The sequence below is a fragment of the Brachypodium distachyon genome, chromosome 5 (genome assembly GCF_000005505.3).
Source record: "Brachypodium distachyon strain Bd21 chromosome 5, Brachypodium_distachyon_v3.0, whole genome shotgun sequence".
Classification (NCBI taxonomy): domain Eukaryota; kingdom Viridiplantae; phylum Streptophyta; class Magnoliopsida; order Poales; family Poaceae; genus Brachypodium; species Brachypodium distachyon.
Genome location: NC_016135.3, coordinates 4,441,611 through 4,459,441, shown reverse-complemented (window position 1 = coordinate 4,459,441; position 17,831 = coordinate 4,441,611). Strand labels below are relative to the sequence as shown.

The 17,831-nt window shown below is 45.3% G+C and overlaps 1 long non-coding RNA gene across 1 annotated transcript; it reads right to left on the bottom strand.

Annotated features, from left to right (window-relative positions):
- Nucleotides 1–12,470: 12,470 nt before the first annotated feature.
- On the bottom strand, nt 12,471–15,564 carry LOC112269445. Its single transcript, XR_002961292.1, has 3 exons — nt 14,888–15,564; nt 14,688–14,797; nt 12,471–12,843 (listed from the first exon to the last, which is right to left on the bottom strand). It is a non-coding gene; the product is annotated as an uncharacterized LOC112269445 (long non-coding RNA).
- Between the last annotated feature and the right edge of the window lie 2,267 nt (nt 15,565–17,831).

The window sequence follows — 17,831 nt, the reverse complement described above, 5'->3', positions numbered from 1 at the left end:
GTGGCAGTGGAAACCCAACCCATTGGCCCGCATTAACCGTATAATCAGAAATTAGCACAAAATCAATTAGCCAATTAGCCATGAATTAGCGAGCAACGAATCCTACCGAGCCATCAATTATCGCAAGATTTCAGCCATCAATTATCGCAAGATTTCAGAAAAAAAATCAGCGTACAAGCAAGGAATCTGGGATGTGGCGTGGCCTTGCACCTGCAGCACCATGGCGTTGGGGGAGGACGCCATCAATTAGAGGAGGCCCGAGCTAGCGTTGCAGCAGGTTGCGGTCGTGCAGGAGGAGCGACAGCGAGGAGGCCGGGATGTCGAGGTCGCTCTGGAGGCCGCAGACCCGTCCGCCTGCGCCTGCACCGCCGCCTAAGCCCGTGGCTGCTCTGCCGCTCGCCTCCGCAGCCGACGCCTACACCTGATTCGGGAGAGGAGCTCGGCCGATTTGGCAGAGGAGCGGCCGGCGGGGGTATTGCCCAAACCGCTGCGCCACCCAGGCACCCACGGTTTCTCCCTTTCCGCTCTGCTACACCCGAATAGAGCTCCGCCGCGCTCGCCATGGACTTCGTCCCGACGCCGCGGCTACTAAGGCCACCCCGAGCCTCCCAAGACCTACACAGCACTACAGTCCTCCCCAATCCCACCCCAAAGCAGCCTCAAATTAAAGCCCGTTGTCCCCACCTCCGGCGAGGTACTCCGCCGTCGATACCCACTGTGCCCGCCCTACTCCTTCCAATTTCTTCATCGCCGTCGATGGCTGCCAGCGAACAAAGTTATTGAATTTGCGAGAAGAAGGGGCCGGGGGTAATTGCGGGCTAACGCGAAAGGTGAGGCCCACCGGTCAGGATTGAAGCAAAACCACCAAAATAAGCGGTTTCGGGTTAAGTAAGAAGGTTTGACACAAAAAATGTGGTTTCGAGGACGGTTTTGCGTTAACTGTGACTCCGTGAGAAAGCTGCCTCAAAAATATGGTTTCGTGAAATTTGCTCTATCATCGAAAAACGTACTAAACCAAAACCAGTTTTTAAAGTCTGCTACTCTGCTTTGAATAAGTTTACTCCAGTAGTATATATACATGTTACGGTATTACAGAGGTTGCGACTAGCAACATATTTTCTCTGACATAAATACATAATAAGAAAATCCCATGTGCGCCTTCAATACTAGGCAATGTGAAGCACATTCCTTAGATTCCTCATTCCTCCTAGAAGTACAAAGTGCTGGCATTTTAAAGGATAGGATTCTCGCATGTATGTGATTATAGTCCATCTAATTTGGCTGAGAGGTAAATGCACCATCGGTCTATTAACTTGGCACGTATGTGCAGATTAGTTACCGTACTTGCAAAATGTTAAATTCAAGTGTTACAACTTGCCACGTATGAGCACGTAAGGTCAAAAATACGAATTCGTATGTTTCTACGCTGACGTGGACTAATTTTTTTTGACTTATTTAAACAATTGGACATATTTAAAAAAAAAGACCTTGAATTCATATGCGAGGGGTTAATTGCAAAATCATGACGAATGAAAAAAAGAGGTTTCATTTTCTTTCTCCTCCAAATCCCTAGCCTGAGGCCGTCCCAGGCCCGAGGCTGCTGACCTCCTGCAGGCTGCAGCGCGCGACCACCGTCTTCCTCCCGCGCCTCCTGAAGCTCATCCGCCCCATCGCGTCGACCTGCATCTCCCGTCACAGGTACTGCAAGGGCGGGCAGATCCCATCGAAGCTGTGCGTGCCAGGGAGAGGCAGCTGAGCCTGATGAACAAGCTCCTCTCCGGCACGATACTTGCCCGCACCAGGCTCCTACCGGAGCTCTACTTCCTCGACCTTTCCGCCAACCGCCTACCGGCGGCATCCCGGTGACGCTCTTTCTGCAACTGCTCCGCCGTGCAGTACATGGACCTCGCCAACAACTCCTTCGTCGGTGCATCCCCTACGCCGACAAGTGCCACCTCCTTAGCCTCCGGTATCTCCTCCTTAGGTCGAACTACCTCTCCAGCCCGATCTCGCCGGCAATTCCCAACTCTGCGGCACTTGAGTGGGTCGACCTTGAGTTCAACTAACTCCGCAGCATCGTGTTGGCCTACATCTCCTGACGCAAGTAATGCAAGCTCAGCGAGTTCGTTGCCGGCGTTGGGCCCCATCGTCGGAATGCCGGGCAGCTGCTCTGGAACCTCTACCTCCTCTCCTTCACCGCCAACTTCAAGACGAAGTCGCTGCAGCACGCCTTCCTGGAGATGCTCGCCCGATGGCTCGGCGGCGGCAGCACCGATGAGCCCGCCGTGGCCACGGACAGCCACGTGTTTGAGGATGTGTTCCATGTTGAGACTAGAAGAGGAGGGGCTATTTGCAAACATTACATGGCGGCATGTCCACGTGGTTGTCCACGTCAGCGTCGAAACCTACAGATTCGTATTTTTGACCTCGCGTGCTCGTACGTGCCAAGTTACAACACTCGAATTTAGCATTTTGCAAGTATGGTGACTAATCTGCACATACGCGCCAAGTTACTGACAGTGCATTTACCTCTTTGGCTGAAAAAGTCACAGTTATGTTGTTTGTCAATTTCTAGCATTTTACATGTTCCATGCTAAATGATATGTAGCGCTGCCAGGACAGTCTCATTCCATAGAATACAGTGTAGGAGTCTTAAACAAGCCCACTTGGCAGGTCTGACTGTTATCCTTAATTCATCTTGAATATGCCGAACTTTTCAATGACAACCTGGCAATTGTAAAATGTAAGATAATAAGTTGTTGGGAAATTCTTAGGATAGCGGATCACTTTCAAGACATCCCTGACAAGGACTGGTTCAGAGATATTGAAGGTAAAAGTGAGCAATATTGAAAAAAACAAACAGAATGTATATATATTACTTTAAACTGGAGATGACAACCAGAATGTATTTCAAGGTTGAAATCATTTGGCACATGAGAGTTATCTAGCTAAGAACGTTTGACAGTTGGGTGAGCACATTATTATCTGTCAAGGTTGGATTGAGATATCAACTTCTGAAGCAATCCTTACATCAAGCCAGCACCATTATATTTACAGTAATTTGACAACGGGGACACTGAAGTAAGAGAGCAAAAGAAGACCTACTGACAACACACCGAACTGAAAATGTCAATGCTAATCTCCTACTCACCATTAATCAGAAGCGAAAGGTGCACCTAAATCCCTCTGCTGTTTAGTTCAATACTTAAATCAGCAAGAAGACTAAATGATAATACCAGAGGACGAACCAGAAGCGAGACAGGTTCAGCGAACACCATTGGTGGCATCTTATCAGTTATCATCATCAATTCATCATAGGCTAGCCAACCAAAGCATCAGCATCATGCATCACCTGCTCTGAAAGAGACAAAGGAACTTACAGTTAGGCTGGAACTGCATGCAGACCAGACCAAGCACAAGCACACATATAAAATAACAAACAACCCACCATTCAGTGGCATCTTTCTTCTGTTTCGATTGAAGTAAATAAATAAAAATCAAATTTATACTACCACTTGCGCAACTTGATGTTTCCGACAGGCTGCATGCCGAGCCGGCGCCCATACGACGCCACACTGGCTACCCTACCGTACTGCGAAAGTTGCCGCGGTTTTGGATCTTTTCCGAATTTCTTGGCCCCGCGGCAATTTTCTAGTCCCCCTATTGCGAGTCTGCAAGTAATTTAACAGGTTGGTGCTGGTGGTAGGTAGGTCTCGCGGCCCGTGGAGGCTTGTAGAAGCACTGCTACTTTTTTTTCGAAAATGGAAACTTTTTATTGATCTCATAACTATATCAAGCGATGCAACGAAAGAGTATCATACTTCCGGTCTCTGCGTCGAAACGCACACAGCCACACAAGTACGAAACAAAAGTCAAAAATTACGACGGTAGAAAAATAACATCTCTATGCATGTTCAATTCGCAAACTAAACCGTCACCCAGTGTGGGTAAAAAAGTCCCTGACCAATTGTTACAAAGTGTTGCACGCCATCAAAGCCAGTTGGTGATCCACTGGTTTGAGGAGAGTAGACCAAGTACGGAGCCAATGAGTGGACGAATAGAAGACCTGCATTGGAGAAGTTAAGTTCTTTCGATTAAAAACAATATCATTTCTGCAGAACCAAATTGCTCAACATAAAGCAGCCGCCCCAACCATGAGAAGCGGTCTCAATCTTAGATTAACCCCCCATAATCAGGACCCAAACATATGAGTAACATCACGAGGGGGGAAAAGATTAGAAGTTATTTGGACCATTGACCACACAAAGCGAGAGACACGACACCGAAAAAAAGGTGCGTAATAGTCTCGTCTTCACGACAGAAAATACATTTTCGGCTTCCCTTCCAGTTCCGCTTTAACAGGTTGTCTTTAGTTAATGTGACCCCACGCCGCAAGAACCAAAGGAAAATTTTAATTTTTAAAGGAACCTTTAGTTTCCATACCCATCGTTGGCAATCGGGACATCGGAATGAACCAAAGCCTGGTACATCGATTTGACCGAAAACACGCCATTGAGATGCAGATTCCATCGGAACTCGTCTCGTCCAGGGGATAGGTTCACATAAATAAGGCGATTAAGGAGCTCAGTCCAGGCAACCAATTTGGGTCCAATAAGGTTACGCCTGAAAGACACATTCGGAGGAAAGGAAGTGAGAACATGAGCCAAGGTGTCACTCTTATTGCGCACAATGAGTTAGGGCCGGATATTGCTCTTGGAGAGGACGACTTGGGGAGGGGATGACCCCCAAGTCAAGAATCCTCCCAAAATCTCACTTGAGAGCAGTCTTTAATAGTGAACGAGCCAAAACGAAAAAAAAATGTTTGGCTTTCATCAGACCTCCCAAAAAATGGGAATCACCTGGTTTCCATTCAACCTGAGACAAAGCCTGTGAACCAATGTACTTATTACGTATCAAGTCCTGCCACATACTGTCCTCAGACAAAAGTTTGAACAACCATTTGCTAAGAAGCGCAGTATTTTTGGCATCGAGATCCTGAATACCTAACCCCCCTTCGTCCTTTCGCTTGCAAAGGATACTCCATTTTGCGAGCCTATATTTCTTTTGCTGACTATTATTCTGCCAGAAAAATCTAGACCGAAAATAGTCGAGCCTCTTGATAACTCCACGTGGAATCTCAAAGAAAGACATCATAAATATGACCATGCTACTAAGAACTGAGTTGATGAGCACAAGCCGTCCCCCCATCGAGAGGTGTTTACCCTTCCAACTCGCAAGTCTCTTCTCAAGGTGTTCTTCCACCCCTTCCATTCAGAATTTCGCAATTTCCGATAATGGATTGGAATGCCTAGGTAACGAATGGGCCAAGAACTCATCGCGCAACCGAACAACTCAGAGTATTGCCGGGCAGAGTCCAAAGCCTTGCCGAAGCAAAAGAGTTCGCTCTTGTGAAAATTGATTTTTAGGCCCGACAACTGCTCGAAAATACAAAGCACTAGCTTCAGGTTTCGAGCCTTCTCCAAGTCATGGTCCATGAAGAGGATCGTGTCATCTGCATATTGCAAAATAGACAAACTACCGTCACCAAGATGAGGGACCACTCCACCAATTAAGCCTTCATTGCGCGCTCTCTCAATAAATATTGCAAGCATATCTACCACAATGTTAAAAAGAATAGGGGACAGAGGATCCCCTTGCCGCAGACCTTTTCGAGTTCGGAAAAAATTACTAGTGACGTCATTGACCTTGACAGCCACACCCCCCCCCCCCCCCCCCGAGACGAAGCTCTCAATCCAAGAACACCACTTGGAGGAGAAACCCTTCATCCGTAGGGTCTGTAAAAGAAATGACCAATTCACTTTATCATAGGCTTTCTCAAAGTCAATTTTAAAGATCACGCCACTTAATTTTTTTCGATGGAGCTCATGAATGGTCTCATGTAAAAGCACCACCCCATCAAGAATATTACGACCTTGCATAAAAGCTGTTTGAGTCGGGTGAACGATTTTATCCGCCACACTATACAAACGGTTATTAGCAACTTTCATGAATATTTTGAATATCACATTCAAGAGGCAAATAGTTCGATATTGTTGGATGCGATTAGCGTCTTTTACTTTGGGCACAAGGGTGATTTCGCCAAAGTTGAAGCTAAACATGGGAAGGGTACCATTATGAAAATCATGGAACATAGCCATTAAATCATCCTTGATAACCTCCCAAAAAACCCGATAGAATTCCGCCGGAAAGCCGTCCGGTCACGGGGCCTTATTGTGTTCCATCTGGAAGATGTCTTCCTAACCTCCTTCTCCGTAAAAGGGGCCGTGAGGAACTCATTTTCAGCCTCAGAGACCTGAGGAATGTCATCCAATCTCGAGTCAATCATTGACACAGAGCTTGGTTCTGACGGGCCAAACAATTGCCGATAATATTCAGTGATATGGTTTCTGAGAGGACCAGCACCTTGGATAATATCCCCTTCGTGCTGAAGGCTGAAAATACATTTTTTCCTATGCCGACCATTGGCCACCAAATGAGAAAACTTAGTACAGAAACCAAAATGAAAATGGGGAAGCGGGAAGGAGAGCTAAGAGTGGAAGACACTCACAAAGACACACATGGTAGTAATTCTCCGGCGATGCGGCGGAAAACCCCGCCGCCGAGAGCCGGTCGCCCTTGGTTTGCTGGCGTCCGTGGAGCGGCGTCGTCATCTCCCCTTGGCTGAAATGCGAGACGAACTGAAGAGGCTCGCGTTTTGTTCGTCAAGCCGGTCGCGGCAGTGGGTCTGGGCTGGGCTAAGACAGTTCACAGTGGTACAGAAAATGCTTTGCCATGCTGGGCCGGACTGACGACTGCAGGGTGAGAAGCACTTGGGCTGACTCATAAGAATGTCAGGCAGGCCGGGTTTTCTCCCTCTCAGAAAAAAACTAAATAATCCGAGAAATTATTTTATTTTAGATTGACATGCCTCGTCACCTCATCAAGCCTAAAGTTGCAAAAAGAGAGAGGCATATGTAGTTCTAGGTCAATAAATTAGAGTCACACATGATTTCTAAAAGGGACTGACTAGGGCTCAGTCGACTGAGAACTTTTATTTCTCAGTCGACAGCCTAGCCCGGCCTCATTAGCATGCATGCAACGGTACATGCATGTGTGTACATGTGTGTGTGTTTGTTTTTTTTGGAGTTTGAGATTACAATAAAACGGATTCGTCCTTATAGTAACATAATTCCAATTCCCACTTATATGTTTCTCATGTGTATTGCTATAAATTTTAAAACGCTGCTAAAAATTTGAAGTTTGAAAAATGACCGATCCTGACGAAAGCACACTCGCACGGCACAGCCAACGCCATGGAAAAAGGAAAAATGCAACAAAAATAATAACAATCAAATTTTAAAAATTACAGGCAAAATTTTATGCACGATTTTAAAATTGCAGTGAAACTTTATGCGGGATTCTAAAAGTTACAAGTGAAATTTTATGCGCGATTCTAAAAATTTCAGGTTAAATTGGACAGATATTTTTTTTAAAAATAAGTTCTTTAAATGAAGAATATTTTGTATTATTGACATATACGAATTGCCATGGGGTGGACGCTCAATTTGTAGACAAAAGAACAAGCTATAGAAGAGAAATCAAAAATAAATTTGCACATAAATTTCACGTGCATTTTTTACAATTGTGCATAAAATTTCACGTGCAATTTTTAAATTAAACATAAAATTTTGCTTGCAATTTTAGAATTGCATCTAAAATTTCACGTGCAATTTTAGAATTTCACTATTATATTGCTATTTTACAAAACGAAAGGAGTTATAAATTAGAAACCAAAAATAGAAAAAGAAAAAAGATGGGAATCGAACCCGCGACCTCTGTACTAGCACAAATGCCCACAAACCACCAAACCAAGTAGGAGTTGCTGTTTTATTGAGTCATTCGCCCTATTATCTATGTTTGTTTCCGCCGTCGATTTCTCAGGAGACTGTTCGCTAGCAAATCCGTTTCTAAAATGTGCAATTGTTTATCAGACAAAGAATCAACCATGAGGATCATCGACTTTGAAAATAGAAATGATTAGAATTTTCTCTGTCAGACTTCTTACAATCAGGTTAAAAAAAAGTCAATCCATTTTTGGAACAGATCAATGCACACTCTCACCCGCACTCCAAATCAGTAGTACATTTACAATTGACGCTAATCAAGCCAGACTCGACTTCATGTACACGGGCACGCTTTGCATCCTTGGCCTGTACAATCCGGACCCCGGTTCAGTTCAGCTGGACTCACTGGAACCTGCCACTGGCGCCAACAATGTCACCGGCAGCAGCAGCAGGAGGAGGAGCCAACGAAGCCGATGCTACCGAGTCCTCCGACATCGACCAATCCACCGGAGATTCGCCAGCTGGCGGCGTCCGCGGCATGTCACGGCGCGGCGCCTCCTCTTGAAAAATTAAGCAATTTCGAGAATAACAAATTAATGATAATTTCATAATATAGATCATGGCTATAGTAGCAACTAACATATGCATCTCGAATATACTAGAGGTATTCAATATCACAATCAACAATAGTATAATCTCGCAGATCATAACTAAACAGTAGATCGGATCACGGATTACGTACTATTTCGATGAAGATGAAGAAGCCGTGATGACGATCGAGTTGACTTGACGACGTTCCTGACGATGAAGACAGCGGCATGTAGCACCGCCCGACTTGGACGGTAGACTACCCGTGGTGACGGAAGCGAGCAGTCGCCCGGAGCGCTTCCCAAAAACTTTATTCGCCCTCTCCCGTACAGGATCGTAAAGGCGAAAGGTTCCGGAGATGCACGCCAGCGCTCGGGATGGAGTAGACTACGAGGACGGCGCAAAAGCGAGAGACAGGCGAAACTCTAGCGCGGTTGTGTTGCGTACCGATCGGAGGACGGGGCGGCTGTATATATAGTCACGCAGGTATAGGTCGGTTCGGTTTAGAAAACCTGAACCGACTCCACAAAATCTGCACGCGTAAGAAGCCCGGCACGGCTCAAAATCAAAATCGATCCACGAAACGCGGCGCGGCGCGTCGTGACGAGGCGAGGCGAGGCGAGCGAAGGAGGAGGAGGAGGAGGAGGAGCGCGCGTGGGAATTTTTCTTGCTCACTTGCTCAATAGGTGAGAAGCAACATCCCTTATACGTTGGTCTCACTCACTCTAAACTAGTAAGGTGGGACTATTCCCATTTCCACTCCCCTCATCCCACTTCATGAATGGGCCTTTGAGATTTTCAGAACTATTAAAACTTGGGCTTGGGCTGATCAGGACCACCAAATTCTAACAATCCCCCACCAGATCTCAAATACCCATTTAGAGACCTGCTCTTCCGATCACTAGTGCACGCCGGCGCTCGGGATGGAGCGATCGGAGGGACGGGGCGGCTGTATATATATAGTCACGCAGGTATAGGTCGGTTTGGTTTAGGAAACCTGAACCGACTCCATAAAATATGCACGCGTCCGTAACAGATTCCAAAAATACCTCGCGCGTGACAAAAGGATAAGAGGCCCCGACCCGACCCGACACGGCTCGAACTCGAACTCGATCCACGAAACGTGGCGCGTGCGCGTGTCATGACGAGGCGAGCGGATGAGGAGGAGGAGGAGCGCGTGTGGGGATTTTCCTTGCTCACTTGCTCAATAGGTGAGAAGTAACGTCCCTTATATGTTGGTCTCACTCACTCTAAACTAGCAAGGTGAGACTATTGCCATTCCCACTCCCCTCATTCCACTTCATGAATGGACCTTTGAGATTTTCAGAATTATTAAAACTTGGGCTTGGGCTGATCAGGACCACCAAATTCTAACAATCCCCCACCAGATCTAAAATACCCATTTAGACATTTACCTGTTTCCGCTACTTTTTTATATACTAGTGTTTCAGCAGAGACTGTTAAGTTGAAATTCTGCCTAGAACTTTAAGTTACATCCATCCACACTCACAATGAACTAAGCCTTGAATTGCAAGCTGACGTGAAATAGACTTCACTCAATGTCAATCAGTACTGGGCTATCAGTGGTCTACCCCGCGGGTGGAGCATATGCGTTATACTTCATGGTCTCTTCATGAGTTACTAGAGGTCATCCAAATCTCATAGACTGCGACGTTAGATAGTCAGACTCATATAGGTGTGTTCTTTCAAACATACTCTGTAGGACAGCATCTTTCGCTACTCATAGCCGCAATGAACACATTAAGGCATGTCGTCAACCTGCCTTACAGCAATTTGAGAGTCGCACATCTTCACATAGAGAGGGTTATAACATACTCTCTTCTGTTATACCGACAGCTTCGTTCTTCCCAGATCCTACTTCATGTGAACTCCGATCACATAAGTTGGGTTACCACTATGGCACAATGTTCATGGGTCTCAACCCCATCTCCCTCGATGCACTCTCTATCACATTACATGATAGTCCTTGGTAAAGGGATCTGCCAGGTTTTTCTCTGTTTGAATATATGTAACAGTTATCACTCCGGAGTTTTTCAATTTCCTGACGGACTCCTCACGTGTTTTGATGACTTCGCTGTTCACTTTAGTAATAACCGTTTGATTATCACAGTTCATCAGAATAGCCGGCACTAGTTTTTCAACCACCGGCAAGTCCATCAAAAGATCTCTCAGCCACTCTGCCTCAAAGGTGGCTGTATCTAAAGCAGCAAGCTCTGCTTCCATAGTTGACCTCGTCAATATGGTCTGTTTGCAAGATCTCCATGATACTACACCACCACCAAGTATGAAGGCATACCCGGTTGTGGCGTAGAGATCATCTGCTTCAGAGATCCAGTTCGAATCACAATGTCCCCCAAGCACAGTTGTATGCCCTGAATAATGTATTCCATAACTCATCGTACCTTTTAGATAGCGCAATACCCTTTCTAGTGCACGCCAATGATCTATACCCGGGTTTGACGTGAACCTACTCAATTTGCTCACAGCAAAAGAGATATCAGGCCTCGTAGCGCTAGCTAAGTACATAAGGGAACCGATTATTTGAGAGTATCTCAATCACGCTGGGGTCATAAGGTGTTGGTGAAGGTTTGCTGTCAGTAAAACCGAAGCGACTCAAGACCTTCTCAACATAGTGGGATTGCAACAAAGTAATTCCACTCTCATCCTTAACCAGCTTAATGTTAAGAATAACATTAGCCTCTCCCAGATCTTTCATATCAAAGCAATTTGATACAAACGACTTGACCTCATTTATCACTTTTATATTTGTACCAAAAATCAGAATATCATCGACGTATAAACACAAAATAACACCTTCGCCCCCACCATGGCGATAGTACAGACATCTATTAGCCTCGTTAATGACAAAGCCTGCAGAAGTTAAAGTTCTGTCAAACTTCTCATGCCATTGCTTAGGTTTTTGTTTTAGTCCATACAAAGATTTTAGTAACTTGCACACCTTTCTCTCTTCACCCTTTACCACAAATCCATCTGACTGTTCCATGTAAATTTCCTCTTCCAACTCTTCGTTAAGGAAAGCTGTCTTTACGTCCATTTGATGGACGACAAGACCATAGGAGGCAGCTAGGGATAGTAGTACTCGAATGGTAGTAAGTTTAGCAACGGGTGAATAGGTGTCGAAGTAATCCTCGCATTCTTTCTGAGTGTAGCCTTTTGCTACAAGCCGTGCCTTATACTTTTCAATAGTACCGTCAAGCCTTAGCTTCTTCTTGAACACCCAATTGCAGCCTACTGGCTTACAACCGTGGGGTCGTTCAGATAGCTTCCAAATCCCATTAGAAAGAATGGAGTCCATCTCACTCTGGACAGCTTCTTTCCAGTCATCTGCATCCGGAGATGCATATGCCTCTGCAATGGTTTTGGGAGTATCCTCCACAAGGTACACAATGAAGTCATCACCGAAGGATTTTGCAATCCTTCGTCTCTTACTCCTGGAAGCAGCTTCATTGTCATCCTTCTCAACATCATCCTCAAGATGTTCAAATTCATTATCAGATGTATTAGATTCAGGTATGCTAGACTCAGGTAATATTTCAGAGTAAATTCTAGCAATGCTATGCATATCTTTCATAGGAAAAATATTTTCAAAAAATGTTGCATCACGAGATTTCATAATAGTATCAACATGCATATCAGGTACCTCGGATTTAACTACCAAAAATCTATAGCCCACGCTCCGCTGAGCATAGCCTAGAAAGATACAATCCACTATTTTTCGTCCGAGCTTGCGTTTCTTGGGAATTGGAATGTTGGCCTTCGCCAAACATCCCCAAGTGCGCAAGTAAGAAAGTGATGGCTTTCTTCCAATGCACTCCTCGTAGGGAGTTTTCTCTTTATTTTTGTTTGTAAGGACATGACATGAAGTCAGTAACGCCTCCCCACATCATGTCTTAGATAAATCGGCAGTGGCTAACATGGAATTCACCAAGTCAGTCAGCATGCGGTTTTTCCTCTCGGCGACCCTGTTTGATTGGGGAGAATAGGGAGGCGTCCTCTCGTGAATAATACCATGTTCTGCACAAAACTCATCAAATACATTGGAGAAATGCTCGCCACCACGATCCGACCTAAATACTGACATATCACTAAAATCAGAAAGGGAAAAACGGAACAAGCCTCCGCACTCATAACCTTTACCAATAAATTTTCCATGTTTAGACACAACTACTTTATTAGACTCTAAAACTACCTTAAAACCTTCTCTGCATAAAAGGGAACCGCTAACGAGATTCTTGTTCATGGAGGGGACATGCATCACGTTCCTTAGCCGCACGATCTTCCCCGAAGTAAACTTCAGATCGACCGTACCAACACCACGAACAGCTGCATGCGACCCGTTTCCCGTCAAGACAGTTGAATGCCTTCCATGCTGGTAAGAAGTAAACAAAGAGATGTCAGAACAAACATGAACATTAGCACCCGTATCAATCCACCAACATGGAGATTGAAATACTGAAAGGACAGTAGGAAAAATACTGTATATGTCAGTGTTGCTAGCGGTCACGACGTTGACAGTCTTCTTCCCTTTGTTCTTTCCGTTGCCAGGAAAGTTCCTCTATACCATATTGGCATTAGACGGAAAATCAGCAGCCTTCTCAGTGGTGTCCCTAGCCCGAGCTTTCTCTTCAACATAAAGGGATGCTATCACTTGTTCAACTGATATCTCTTGTCTCTTGTGTTTTAGAGACGTGGCGAAGTTCCTCCACGCGGGAGGTAACTTTGCAATAATGCACCCAGCCACGTACTTGTCGGGTAAATCACACTTGAGAAGCTTGAGCTTTCTCACAATGATCTGTATCTCATGTGCCTGTTCAACTACAGAACGGTTATCCACCATCTTGTAGTCGTTCAGCGACTCCATGTTATACAATTCACTACCTGCATCGGTTGCACCGAATTTGGCATCCCGTGCATCCCACAGCTCCTTCCCGTCTTCTATGTGCATATACACATCACAAAGACGGTCAGAAAGAACACTCAGAATGCATCCTCTAAAGGCAACATTGGCATCCTGAAAAAATTTCTGAGCTTTCTCAAATAAATCTCGCTCTGGTTTGCCGTCTGTCACCCAGAATACTTTCAGAATCTGCAACCAGAGCATGGCCTTTAATTGCCATATCTTGAAATACATCCCGGAAGATTTATTGACTTGGACGGTAGACAACCCGTGGTGACGGAAGCGAGCAGTCACGCGGAGCGCTTCCCAAAAACTTTATTCGCCCTCTCCCATACAGGATCGCAAAGGCGAAAGGTTCCAGAGACCTGCTCTCCCGATCGTTGGTTCATGCCGGCGCTCGGCATGGAGTAGACTACAAGGACGGCGCAAAAGCGAGAGACAGGCAAAACCCTAGCGCGGTTGTGTTGCGTACCGATCGAAGAGACAGGCGAAGCCCGGCCCCGCACCGACCCGGCACGGCACGGCACGGCTCGAACTCGAAATCGATCCACGAAACGCGGCGCACGCGCGTCGTGATGAGGCGATGCGAGGCGAGCGGAGGAGGCGGAGCGCGTGTGGGGATTTCCCTTGCTCATTTGCTCAATAGGTGAGAAGCAACATCTCTTATATGTTGGTCTCACTCACTCTAAGCTAGTAAGGTGGGACTATTCCCATTTGCACTCTCCTCATCCCACTTAATGAATGGGCTTTTGAGATTATTCAGAATTTATTAAAATTGGGTTTGGGCTATCACGCCCACGACTCAAATTCTAACACCTCCTGTGTCTTGCGCTGTGTTCTTTGAAACTACCAAGCCGAGAGACGACTGTGCGTCTCGGGCGGCCTGGTGCTGGTCGAAATCTGCTCAAGAATCAAACCGCATATATATACTTCCTTTATTACAAAATACATCTCATATAGATTTGTGCACTTGGACCAAGGCAACTCTCGTTTTCTAGTGCCTGACCACTCATATTGAGTTAATAATTAATTAATGTGTGTAGTTATTGGTCGGGTGCGGGTACCAAGAGAAAATGAGATGTATTGTAAAACAAATGTGAAAAATCTATACACGTTGTATTGTGGAATGGAGGGAGCAGTTCTTAACTGACAAAATCACAGAACCATTCCTACTTCCTAGGCAACGCACAGTTAGGATATGTTATCCGAAAAAGCAATGCACGGTTAATCACAGGAAGCAATAACACCGAACAGAGAATTAATTGTTCATCTTTTCGTAGGTTTGTCTTAAGTCTGAACTCTGACCACCATAATACCTTGGGAAGAAGCCCAGGAGGTTGCCGCCGCTGCCGACGGCGCCAAGTTGCCCAGAGACGAAAAATCGCATGATATTCCCAGGGCTGAGCCATCCATCTACGAAGAAAACCTAGTACGCGAGATGACACGCAATTTCGGCAGATGAAACCAGAGAGACTTTCTATGCACTGGACATATATTCAGGGTTGGATTTGAGTACCCTTTGGTTGCCGGCGGCAGCGTCGAGCTGTTCCAGCCGATGTGCGCGACGTGCTTCACGTCCGTTGGGGAGCCGATCTCCATCCCCTGCTCCTCCTTGGCCGCTGCAATGCAACAATCGAACAATTCAGATAAACGAGCAAAGATCAGGAGGCCCTGAACTGCACTGCACTGTCCCTGTCCCTGTCCTGTTCTCTTCACCAGTACAGTCGAATTCAGAAACTGAAACACCGGAGCTATTTCTGCTCACCGAAGATCTGCGATATGATCTTGAAGCTCTCGAAGATCCCTTTTTTTTTTCTAGAATACACAGTATGTGTATTATATATTGAAGAAGGAGTTACCGCGACGCGGTTACAAGCCCATAGGCCACAAACAAGCGACTACTCACTTACAACCCACCACGAAACCACAAAGCTACCAAACCCAAAGTTAGCCCCTTTGAAAAGCGCCACCTTAGCCCAAGCACTGCCCTCTCTTCTAATAACCCGAAGAACCTGATCGATTCTAGGAGGCGCTCCATCAAAGACCACCGAGTTTCTATGCCTCCAAAGACACCATCCCTTCATCTTGTAGGAGGACGCCATTGGAGCCTGGAGGTGTTGCTGCTGTGCTGTGCGTGCCCACTCTCAACGGAGAAAACAAGGACACAGCACACACACACGGGTAAGAAAGCTGATAAGCCAAGAGAAGAAGCAGCCACGCAGTAGCGAAGGCCAAGGCAATTCAGCCGTGGACGGATCGAGACGTGCCAACCGGAGAGGTGTGATCGATGATCTCGTGCAAGAATTAACGAGACGTGCACCAGGCGTGTAGTGATGGATTTGGTGACCGGACTGGACTACCGGAGAGTTGAGGGGCAAGCCTCTTGTTGCGTAATTGACGGGAGATGCGATCAGATGTTAGTTGTTCTTAACCCCAACGGCTCCTCGACGGCGGGCCGCAGCGCCGCCGCGGACGATCTCACTGGGTCCGACGGCCCCTCGCTGGTCCACGTGATGAGGACGACTGCACTTTCCGTGTTGGCGACCACAGGTGGCAGCTCGCGGTGCAGCGGAGGGTTTCGTGTCCGCCGCGTCGAGGACCCGGGCGCGTGCTGGTCCTTTGAAAAAGCTTCACAACACTTCCGATCCTTTGTATTTATTTTTTTTACTTTCGTCTAGCGCGGTATTCTTGGGACTGAGACGCGACAGGAGCGGGGATGGAATGAAAGGAAGGTGGTGAACACAGTATGAGAATGTGGAAGGAACAGGACGACACAAGGGAGACAATGGGATTCACGAGCAAGTATGGCAAGTTGTGTAGGTCACCGCGTATGATTCATGAACGAAAACACAATAGCAGCAGCAGCTGACAAACGTCGAACCATACTGGTAAATGCACAGATAGATCGCTGCTGATCAATATGACAAATGCAGATGGTGTTACAATTCAGAATCCACGAGCATATGACGATACAAATGCAGATGGTGTTATACAAATTATACATCAAGTGCACTTGCCTAGTGCGGTAACACAACTAAGCAGCAAGGGTTTGAAATCTTCAGTTCATCTGTATGAGCAGTCCTGGCACATGTGAAAAGAGAGGCGCCTGCATGCAAAACAGAGGGGAAAAACAAGCCATTCACATGTATCAATTGATAAAAGAGAACCAACACGACAACAAAATGAGCAGAATCAAGTAACATGACATATCTGCACATATGAAAAATAACGGAATTGCTTGGGCTCAGTCGCCGGAGATGGTCCTTTTCTCAGTCGACGTGTTTTCCGCCGTCGGATGATCTTTGAGATTCGTGCGGGCGTAGAAGCAGGGATAGACAAAAACATATATAGACTAAAAACTGTGTAAAATCAGAACGAATGGGTTAGTGCAGTGGCTACCTGTTGTCTACTTGTTTGGATGTAGAGGTTGCAAGTTTGAGTCTTGTCTCCCATGTTTTTTCACATTTCGTTTCTTTTTTTTTTCTTTTGTGTATGTTTCTTCTTCCTGTTTTTCTTTTCATTTCGTTTATTTTCTTTTCTTTCTTTTGTTTATGTTTCTTCTTCATTTTTTTCATTTCGTTTCTTTTTTTATTTTGTTTATATTTCTTTTCTTATTTATTATTTCCGTTTTCTTATTTACAATTTGCTTTTTTATCTCTTGATTTTTCTTGTTTCATTGTTCCTTAATTTTATATACAACTCTAATTCTAACTGTGGGGTTTCAACCGTATTTTTCCGTGCGTGAGGTTACAACTAACTTTTATAAAATTTCACTTGGAAATGAGTGCAATTATAATTTTTCAACTGTAATTTTTTGAAGTTGATACTATCCGAATTTTTTTGTGTGTTATATTGGTCTTGCAACCATATAAGAAAGACTTGAGTCCAATGCTCATTGCACGGTGATCTGAAAACTGCTGCCATTAATGAGAGACCCGTTTTAGGAGGATACCAAGGGACGACTATTATTTTCATTTTTAGAAATGTGCGATGTATAGTTTCAGTCTCAATAAATTGCATATAAATTTCATGTACAATTTCTAAAAATTCACATAAAATTTCTTGTGCAATTTTAAGTTTCATGTGCAGTTTTTAAAATTGCACACTAAATTTCACGTGCAATTTTTAAAATTAAAGTTGCATATAAAATCAGATGTGCAATTTTAATTTTTGAAAGTTGCACATTAAAATTAAATATTACTAATGTGAAACTAAAGTTATTTTTTGTCTTTTATAGAACCATATCCAAATACTAGCTACAAATACTCTCACAAATCCCATAAACAGGCCAGCCCACGAAAGAAAAGCCCACGAGCCATCCACCCTGAACACCGATGGGCTCCATAGGGGAGAGGATCGGGATCTAGAGGAGAGAATTGATCGAGGGAAACTGGTCGACTGAGAAACTGTTTTTCTCAATCGACTGAGGTATAGCCGCTCCCGAAAAATAAATACTCAAA